The sequence below is a fragment of the Oryctolagus cuniculus genome, chromosome 2 (assembly GCF_964237555.1).
Source record: "Oryctolagus cuniculus chromosome 2, mOryCun1.1, whole genome shotgun sequence".
NCBI lineage: Eukaryota > Metazoa > Chordata > Mammalia > Lagomorpha > Leporidae > Oryctolagus > Oryctolagus cuniculus.
The window spans coordinates 165432135-165442120 of NC_091433.1; the positions used below are offsets into that span (position 1 = coordinate 165432135).

The following is a 9986-nucleotide window of genomic DNA, read 5'->3' on the forward strand; positions in this document are numbered from 1 at the left end:
GAATCCATAGGAACAAAGACGGCCGCTTCCTTGTCTTGGAGAGAACGGAAGGAAGGAAGAGACAGGGGAGAGCTTTTTCATGATCTCCAATGGAGTAGAAAGGAGAGGAAGGGTCCGTCAGACCCGGAGGTCAGGAAGAGTTTGCCCCCAGCTCTTTAACGAGGGGCGGACAGAGAATCCACATCTACGGAACACTCTGCACCAGGCACTGTCCTCGGGGGTTTCCCCACGTTCCCTTATTTAACCACGAATTCCACTTACAGACGGAAAACCTGAGAACCCCTACAGACAGTCTCGGCTGGAATCCTCAGGGAAAAGTATTTCCTCTCTAATCACGCATCTTTCTTATCTGTTCCTTTTTATTTTTCCTCCCCACAAGTGGTTGCTTTGCCTTACAGGAAAGAGCATCATACTCAACTACGTGCAAACTCCCATTGAAGTGATTATCTGAAATCAATGAGAAGTAAAACATTCACAGTGGCCTGAGGGCAGTCACCGCCAATGCAGATCCCCAGAAGGAAAAGCCAAAAGCAGCCCTCCATAGCCACAGGCTCCCCACTCTGGAATTGAAACAACCACAGGTTCAATATTTTTCACTGGTAGCACATTCTTTGCTTGTCATTATATAGATATTATAGAGACAATATAGGCTAACAACCATTTACAAAGCATTTGTGCTAGATATGCTAAGCAATCCAGAGATGATTCAAAGTGGGAGGAGGGTTTCCTAGGTTATATGCAAATACTGCACCATTGCACCCTTTTACATAAGGGACTTGAGCATCCTTCAGTTTGGGGATGGGGAGAGTGGTCCTGGGACAAGATTCAGAGCAATACCAAGAAATGACTGCTCTGTAGCGTCCAAGGTCACTGTTATTCAAGCAATGCTATAACTAAAACACACACACACACACACACATCATTTCAACTGTAGGTTTCTGGTCTACAATTGTCAGAGCAATTCCTCCTCCTCTTTCTCTGCCACGGTGAAGACCAGGCTTGCTCTCTGCCCTGAGTCATCTCCCAGGAACGTATAGTTCCCAGAAAAATCAAAACAAGGACACTAAAACACTATTTCCAAGGAGCAAAAGTCTGAAGGTAATGAAGTCTGCCACAAGGCCCACTCACTCTCTTCCTTGGCTCAGCTACAAGGCTAAGGCTTTTAAAAGTGTGGGCTGCTAGAAATATACTGTTCTGCCCTGCTCTGGAGCTACAGAGGAAGACAGCATGAAGTCTCCCCTTTTCTGATGATCAGAGTTGCTAACCCAATGCATTTGTTGGGTTTTTCTTTTTGAAATTTTTTAAAAGATTTTATTTATTTATTTGAGAGGTAGAGTTACAGACAGTGAGAGGGAGAGACAGAGAGAAAGGTCTTCTGTCTGCTGTTTCATTCCCCAGATGGTTGCAATGTCTGGAGCTGTGCCAATATGAAGCCAGGAGCCAGGAGCTTCTTCCTGGTCTCCCATGTAGGTACAGAGGCCCAAGCACTTGGGCCATCTTCTCTGTTATCCCAGGCCACAGCAGAGAGCTAGAACCAGCGCCCATACAGGATGCTGGCTCCACAAGTGGAGGATTAACCTACTGTGCCATGGCACCAGCACCTTAAATTTTTAATTAATTAATTTATTTCAGAGACAGGGAGACAGAGTAAGAGGAAGAGAGAGTGAAAGTGGGGAAAAGAGACAGGGACAGAGATGGGGAGGAGGATCCATTCACTGGGCTCATTCCCTAATACCTGCAAATGAGAATGCACGCCAAGTCCCCCAGGTGGGTGGGCTGAACCCAATGACTTGAGGCATCACAACTGCCTCCCAAGATCTGCATTAGTAGGAAGCAGGAATGAAACCCAGGCACTACCAGGTAGGTTGTGGGAGTAGACCACTGTGCCAAATGCCCACCCCACTGTCTGACAGTTTTGAGTGACAATTTAAATTTCCAGGCCTAAATAAAAGTAGCTTTTGATGACACCCATGGACAGTTTTCCGGTAATCAGACCCCTTCAGAACTTTCCATCGGTTGAATATGCAGAACAAAAGCACTGTCACATTTCCCTCTATATTTCCTCCCCTGCTGCCTAGGCCAGTCTTGAAACAGTGGGTTTCCTCGGTGGCTGCACAATGAAGAGCCTGTTTCTCCTTACCTACCCCTCTCCTTTCTCCTTTCCACAACATAATTCCTATAGGAAAGGCGGTGGGGTAGAAATAGCAAACCTAGATGAATCACAAACCTATGTGAAAGATAATATAAAAAAATCCAAAAGAAGAAACATGAGAACACTTGATTGAAAATGTTAACGCGCTATTGATGAGGACTTTCTATTCCTTAGGGTACTCAACTTGGGGTTAGATATAAGTAAGCAAGACGCTCTTGCAGTTTGAGATCTACAGGAAGCAGGCTGTGAGATAGTTAGCATGCAGGATGTGTATTAGGGAGTGCCTTTTGGGACAAGCGCCTGTGGGAGGAAGAAGGAGGAACAGGACATGGCAGAAGGAGAAGTTGGTGGTCAAGTGGCCCCGACAGCCTCACTCAACCATATGGGGATCCCTGGAGCTGAAATAGCCCTTTAGAGCTGTCCTCTGTGGTCTGAAAGATCTGGAGCTTTGCCTCTTCGCCTCACTGGAGTGACTTCCTGCAGCCCCGAGGCGTTCTGCCAGCAGCATTCCAACAGCTGGGGCAGAGTTTCTCCAGGAAGGGAGATTTGAACAGTTCATCCGTACCCACTGCAAAGGAATCTCATACAAATCCAAAACATTTCACATAGTAAGTGAGGCTGATTTTAATCAGTTTTTTATGCATATGTGCTTTCTTGACAACTTTTCTCAAATCTAGAAATCCAACCCAACTATGACTACCATTCTTTGTCATATCTTTTATTTTTTTTAATTTTTAAAAATATTTATTCATTTATTTGCGAGGCAGAGTTACAGACAGAAAGAGGGAGAAAGAAAGGTCTTCCATCTGCTGGTTCAATTCTCAGATAGCCTCAACCGCCATGGGCAGATCTGGAATGAGATCTTCCAGGTCTCCCACTGCTTTCCCAGGCTATCAGCAGGGAGCTGGAATAGAAGTGGAGCAGTGGAGACTTGAACAGGTGTTCTTATGGGTTGCTGGCACCAAAGGCAGAGGCTTAACCTACTACACCACAGCATCAGCCCCATATCTTTTCTTATGTCTTGTACACTAAATATCTTTCTTCCCCACTCCTTCACTTATTCTTTTTTTCTCTCTTTCATTCTGGAAACTTTTTTTAAACTCCATTATATTTACCATATTTTTCCCCTACTGCAACCTTTCCTTTCCTCAGATTCTTCCTGTGGAAGATAAACAACGACTTCCAAATTATAATCAAAGCTCCAGGTCTTGTTCTTCATTATGGAAGACAAGTGAGTTTACTTAGTAGTAAGACTGTTCACAGGTGAAGTGGTTATCATCTTCAGTACGGTAGAGATTCTATACCATGGTTTGAGGGAAACAATCTTCCCCATGAAGCTGCCACGGCAACACTTCTAGACACCTAGTCTTATCTTTAAGGTGATACCATTGCAGTAAGGCAGTAATGACCAGATGGCTCTAGTAAAATAGTACCCAATGTATGTTCTCTGGGCCTCCAGGAATTCTCCAAGACCCTTTTGAATATCTCCGGGATCAAATCAATTTTTATAATAAGACCAAAACAGGCTTTGTCTTTTTTTACTGAATTGACTATTGCACTGATGCTGCAAAGGTGATGGGGGGTAAAACTCTTTGTACTTCTGCATTTATCAAGATGCAAAGCAAAACTAATATCCAAAAACAAAACAACAACAACAACAACAAACACTGAAGTCATTGTGATTTTCTCTGCCACCCACAGAATGAAAAAAAAGAAGACCAAGAAAAAGAGAAAGACAAAGAGCCAGTCTTACTTAAGAATGTCACAGGGCCAGCACTGTGGAGTATTAGGCTAAGCCTCCACCTGTGGCTCTGGCATCCCATAGGGGCAACTGTACGTGTCCCGGCTGCTCCTCTTTCAATCCCAGCTCCTTGATAATGTCCTGGGAAAGCAGTGGAAGATGGCTCAAATCCTTGGGCCCCTGCCCCCATGTGGGAGACCTGGAAGAAGCTACTGGCTCCTGGCTTCAGATGAGCCCAACTCTGGCTTTAGGGAGTGAACCAGCAGATTGAAAACCTTTCTCTGTCTTTCCTTCTCTCTCTCTGTAATTCTACCTCTCAAATAAGTAAAATCTATTTATTAATTTTTTAAAGATTTATTTATTTTATTTGAAAGGTAGAATTACAGAGAGCCAGAGGCAGAGAGGGGGAAAGAGAGAGATAGAGAGAGAGAATACCATCCACTGGTTCACTCCCCAAATGGCCACGACAGCCAGAACTGAGCCAAGCTGAAGCCAAGAGCCAGAAGTTTCTGGCAGGCAAGGACCCAAGGACTTGGGCCATCTTTGACTGCTTTCCCATAGTACAGAGCTGGATTGGAAGTAGAGCAGCTGGGACTAGAACCAGCGGCCATATGGGATGGCAGCACTGCAGGCGGAGCCTTAACCTGCTATACCACAGCGCCGGCCCCATAAATAAAATCTTAAAAAAATAGTAATTGATGAAGCATTAAAAATTGCTGTATTTTTTTATTAAATCTCAACTCCAGAGCTCATATAGTTATATATTTTAACAGTTTTATTGATATAGAATTTTAATACATCAAACCATACAAATCTAAAGCAAATTATATGGTGAGTTTTAACCTATGTCCATACCTGAGGAACTACACAACAATCAAGAGAGTGAACAAATTTATCACTCTCTATTTTCTTCCTGTTCCTTTATAATCGCTCCCCCCACAAGCCCAAACAACCAACCACAAGTCACACTGTCTTCCAAAATTGCTACATGCTTTGGTATCACCACAGGCAGTGTGTGGGAGATTTCGTTCCTCTAATACCATCATCAATATTTGATATCAGTTTTTAACTTTAATCATTAAAATAGAGGATTGATTTCATTACCTTTCTCAACTGTATTTCTGCTCTACTTTCTATTTCTAATGTCTACCTGACCTTTATTGCCTCCTCTGGTCTGTTTACTTTGGGTTTATTTTTATACTATCGCCCCACCACTCCCCATTCTATTTAAGTTTCATAAAATGGAAGCTTAAATTATTAACTTATAACATTTAATTTTTTTGGAAAAACAATATTTAGTCATTGTGTTTCTCCCCTAAGTGCTACTTTATCCGCATTGTACAAATTTTGATGTGTTGAGTTTTTGTTTTCATTTAGTTCAAAATACTTTCTACTTTCCTTTTGATTTCTTCTTTTACTCGGATTATTTAAATTGTTACATAGTATCCAAACATAATATATATGATATATAATTATAATAAGATATGCATGCAAGCACAGACACATGGTATAAACTAGAACTAAATAAAATATCTAGAGATGGAAAAAAATCTTGATTGGAACTAACAGCAGATTAAGCACTGTAAAATAAAAGACTGTAATATATATAATTATTAAATTATAATTAAAAGATGTGCATATTATTTAATTATAATAATCATCCATAAAATGGCTGACTTTCTGTCTCTGTTCTATTGATCACTGAGAGAATGATGTTGAAATCTCTGACTGTAATATATATAACATATAAATTTAATCCCACCATGGCTGAAGAACAGATAAATGAATCCTTTTATGTTTTTTGAAAATTATTTTATAAGCTAAAATATCCATCTTGGTAAATGTTCCTTATGCATGTAAAATGAATGTATACTCTGTTGTCATATGGTAGAAATGGTAGTGTTGTGTAGATGTCATTTAGGGCTTGTGGGGGGAGGGATTATAAAGGAACAGGAAGAAAGTGGAGAGTGATAAATTTGTTCACTCTCTTGATTGTTGTGTAGTTCCTCAGGTATGGACATAGGTTAAAACTCACCATATAATTTGCTTTAGATTTGTATGGTTTGATGTATTAAAATTCTATATCAATAGAACTGTTAAAGATTTCCATGATGTTTTTTCTTATTGATCTCAAATTTAATCCCACCACAGCTGAAGAACAGATAAATGAATCCTTTTACATTTTTTGAAAATTATTTTATAAGCTAAAATATGATCCATCTTGGTAAATATTCCTTATGCATGTAAAATGAATGTGTGTTCTGTTGTCATATGAGGGAAATGGTGGAGTGTTGTATAAACGTCATTTAGGTCAAGTTGTTGATCCTGTTGCCCAAATCGTCTGTATCTTGGATGACTTTCTGTCTGTGTTTGTTCTATTGATCACTGAGAGAATGATGTTGAAATCTCTGTGACTGTAATTGTGAGTTTGCCTACTTTGCCTTTCTGAGACAAAGAAAAAGACTAAAAGCCCCCCACCTTTCTAGGTAATTCTAATTTATAGCAACAGAACAAGTGGCTTAATGGATTATGTCTCCTAGTAAAAATTACTTTGAGTGGTTCTCAAATGTTTTAGTCCCAGGGTCCCTTCCATTACTAACAATTATTGAGAAACACAATTAGCTGTATTCCACTGCACTAGTCTTTTATTTTCCAGTGCTTAATCCACTGTTAGTCCCAACCAATATTTTTTTCCATCTCTAGATATTTGATTTAGTTCTGGCTTATACCATGCATCTGTCCTTGCAAGCACATCTTTTCCTCTACCTTCCAAACGCATGGGATATTGTTATGACGATGGTTTTACTTTCCCCATCTTCTCATTCATAATCTTGCTCACTCCTGTGTCTGCTTCTACTGATTAGTCTCTTTCTTCATCATGGGATGGGATGTATGATCCTGTTTCTTTGTGTGAGTGGTAGTTTTTAATAGACACCAGATATTGTGAATTTTGCTTTTAGAGGTCATGGGCACTTTATTATTCCTTTCAGTATTCTTGACCTTTGCTTTGGGGCAAAGTTGAGTTGGAAACAGTTTGATCCTTTGGTAACTTGCTGTTAACTTTTGTTTGGCTATAGTAACCCAGTCTATGACACAAGGCTAATTTGATGTACTATTGAGGCAATACTCTGGAGAATTCTATTGTCCCTTTGACTTAGAGGTTTTTCCACTCTGAATGGCAGAAACACGAAACATTCCTGACCCCATGTGCACCAGGGGCTTGTTACGCCTGCTTCTTTATGCTAACTCTCCTACCTAAGTGGTGTCCTCACACACGTATGTGCTAATTAGGACCCAGCTGAAAATTTAGGGAGAAATCATTGCTGATCTCTGAAGCTCTCTCTCCATGAAGTAAGCTATTCTCCCTTCTGTTCTACAAAATCTAACTGCCTGACCTTCCCATATTCTCAACTCTGCCTTTTCATCTCAAGGAGACCACTCAGCTCTGCCTGTATTCTCCCTACCTGTACCACATTCTGGAAAGTCCCACAAGGCAGTAAATTAGGGAAAACATCAGACTATTTTCATTTCTCTCCCTTCATTCAATTCTCTCCCATGATGCCTGTTTTCCAATACTTGAATGTCAGTTTTTAGATTATTTTTTACAAGATGAGTTGATAAATCTGGTCCCCATCTTGATTGGAAGTTGAGAACATGCTTTTTTCAATATTCTGCAGGACAAAACAGGAGATACAAATAAGGCACTTCTGCCGCATGTTGAAACACAATTGTCTCAAGGAAAAGCATATGTGCCATTGTTTGAGAGCACGGCAAACTATCACTTGTTCCATGAAATTCCTCTTTCAACTGAAAGAAGAATGATAATAAATTTTGATGATTCAGGCTTGATATTTGGGACATCTCTGAAAATAAATAAAGTGTGCCTATCCCTCCAAGGAAAAGAACTGACAGTGTGTATCTCATGATAAAATTGATTCTCGTAAATGAAGATTGGAATTTTGGAAAACTTGTATCTGCTACCATAAGCTTGGCAGTTTCCTGATATATAATAACTTTTCTGACAAAATTGGTGATTTTAACAAATGTCATTATTTATAATATGTAATGACACATTTAACGTTCAGAAGATCTGTATAACTCAGTGAAGCAATGTTTTCTGGATGTTCAATTTGCCAGCTTACAAAATGACAAAGAAAAGCTCCTTTTAGAGTATAAGGGAGACCCACGAATTTCAATATAATGAATTAAAAAAGTATATTTACATGTTTTCAGATTCCAAATTGCAAGTAACTTTTATTATACTACCATTTGTCATATTTTGATTAATAACAAAGAATAATATCCACAATTATCTCAAAAAGCCAATTAAAGTTTCCCTCCCTTTTCTTACTACATGTATATTAGAGTATGAATTTTCTTTATATACTTTAGCCAAAACAACATATCACAACAGGTTGAATGTATTAGCAAATATGAGGCCGGTGCCGCAGCTCACTAGGCTAATCCTCCACCTGCAGCGCCAGCACTCCAGGTTCTAGTCCCGGTTGGGGCACCAGTTCTGTCCCGGTTGCTCCTCTTCCAGTCCAGCTTTCTGCTGTGGCCCGGGAGTGCAGTGGAGGATGGCCCAGGTCCTTGGGCCCTGCACCGGCATGGGAGACCAGGAGGAAGCACCTGGCTCCTGTCTTCGGATTGGAGCAGTGCCGGCCCCAGCGGTCATCTTGGGGGTGAACCAACGGAAGGAAGACCTTTCTCTCTGTTTCTCTCTCTCTCTCACTGTCTAACTCTGCCTGTCCAAAAAAAAAAAAAAAAAAGAAAAAAGAAAAAAAAAAAAGAAGCAAATATGAGGATCCAGTTGTCTCTTAAGAAGTCAGATAGTAGGGAGGGTTGTGGGTGGGAGGGACGGTATGGGGGGGAAGCCATTGTAATCCATAAGTCGTACTTTGGAAATTCATATTCATTAAATAAAAGTTAAAAAAAAAAGTCAGATAGTAAAGAGTTGTTTTAAAAATATTAAACCATAACAATCTTTTTGTTTTAGAAAAGTTTTTTCATAAAATGTGCTATTTAACATATAATACCGCCATTGCTTTGTAATAAATCCATAATTAAATATTTATAAAATAAATGTCATGTTCAGCGCGATAAATGACTGACATAATTCACAAACTACTTGTGGTCCTCAATAATTGTTATTAGCCCATGGGAGACCAGGAAAAGCACCTGGCTCCTGGCTCCTGCCATCGGATCAGCGCGGTGCGCCGGCCGCAGCGCGCCTACCGCGGCGGCCATTGGAGGGTGAACGAACGGCAAAGGAAGACCTTTCTCTCTGTCTCTCTCTCTCACTGTCCACTCTGCCTGTCAAAAATAAAAAATAAAAAAAAAAATAAAAAAAAAATAATTGTTATTAGCGTAAAGGGTCCTGAGACAAAAGCATTTGAGAATCACTGTGTTAAACTTATTTGACACAGGAAAGGTGACACATTAAGCCAATTGTTCAAATTGTAGGAACACACTGGGATTATCTAGAAAGTGGTTTTTTAAAATTAGTGATGTCTGGGTACACTGCTCAGATATTCTGATAGGCAGCCAAACCGAGAACCACAGTTGTTGCGATTGATTTCTCAACAATGTTGCAGTGGATTCCTTTCTGAGAGGAGGAGCGTGGTTGGAGGCAAGAGGCGCGGAGTCACCACACAGACTCCGGGAGTCAGGTGAAAGTAGGCCTGAGGCGAGCAGCCCACAGACTCGTTTATTTGAGTTAGTACAACAGCTTATATAGCCAAGACCAGCCAATCCAGTCAAGGGGTGGTCTATGCCCCAACCAATCACACCCTGTTGCCAGGCAGTTTCCAAAGCAATCCAATCACAGCCTGCCATCAGTCAGGCTCTGTTGTCATGTGGTTTCCGAAGCAATCCAATCACAGCCTGTTGCCAGGCAGTTTCTGTTGTCAGCAGCCATCTTGGCATGACCTTTTCACCTCAGTGGCCATCTTGGCATGAACTTTTCACCTCAGTGGCCATCTTGATATGACCTTTTCACCTCATTCCACCACATCTGGCGCCCAATGTGGAGCTCGAACCCACAACCCTGGGATTAAGAGTCCCATGCTCTACCGACTGAGCTAGCTGGGC

The 9986-nt window shown here is 40.8% G+C and overlaps 1 non-coding gene across 1 annotated transcript; it reads right to left on the minus strand.

The window, feature by feature from the left end:
- Nucleotides 1–9913: 9913 nt before the first annotated feature.
- TRNAK-CUU (transfer RNA lysine (anticodon CUU)) lies at nucleotides 9914–9986 on the minus strand. Its single transcript has one exon. It is a non-coding gene; the product is annotated as a tRNA-Lys (tRNA).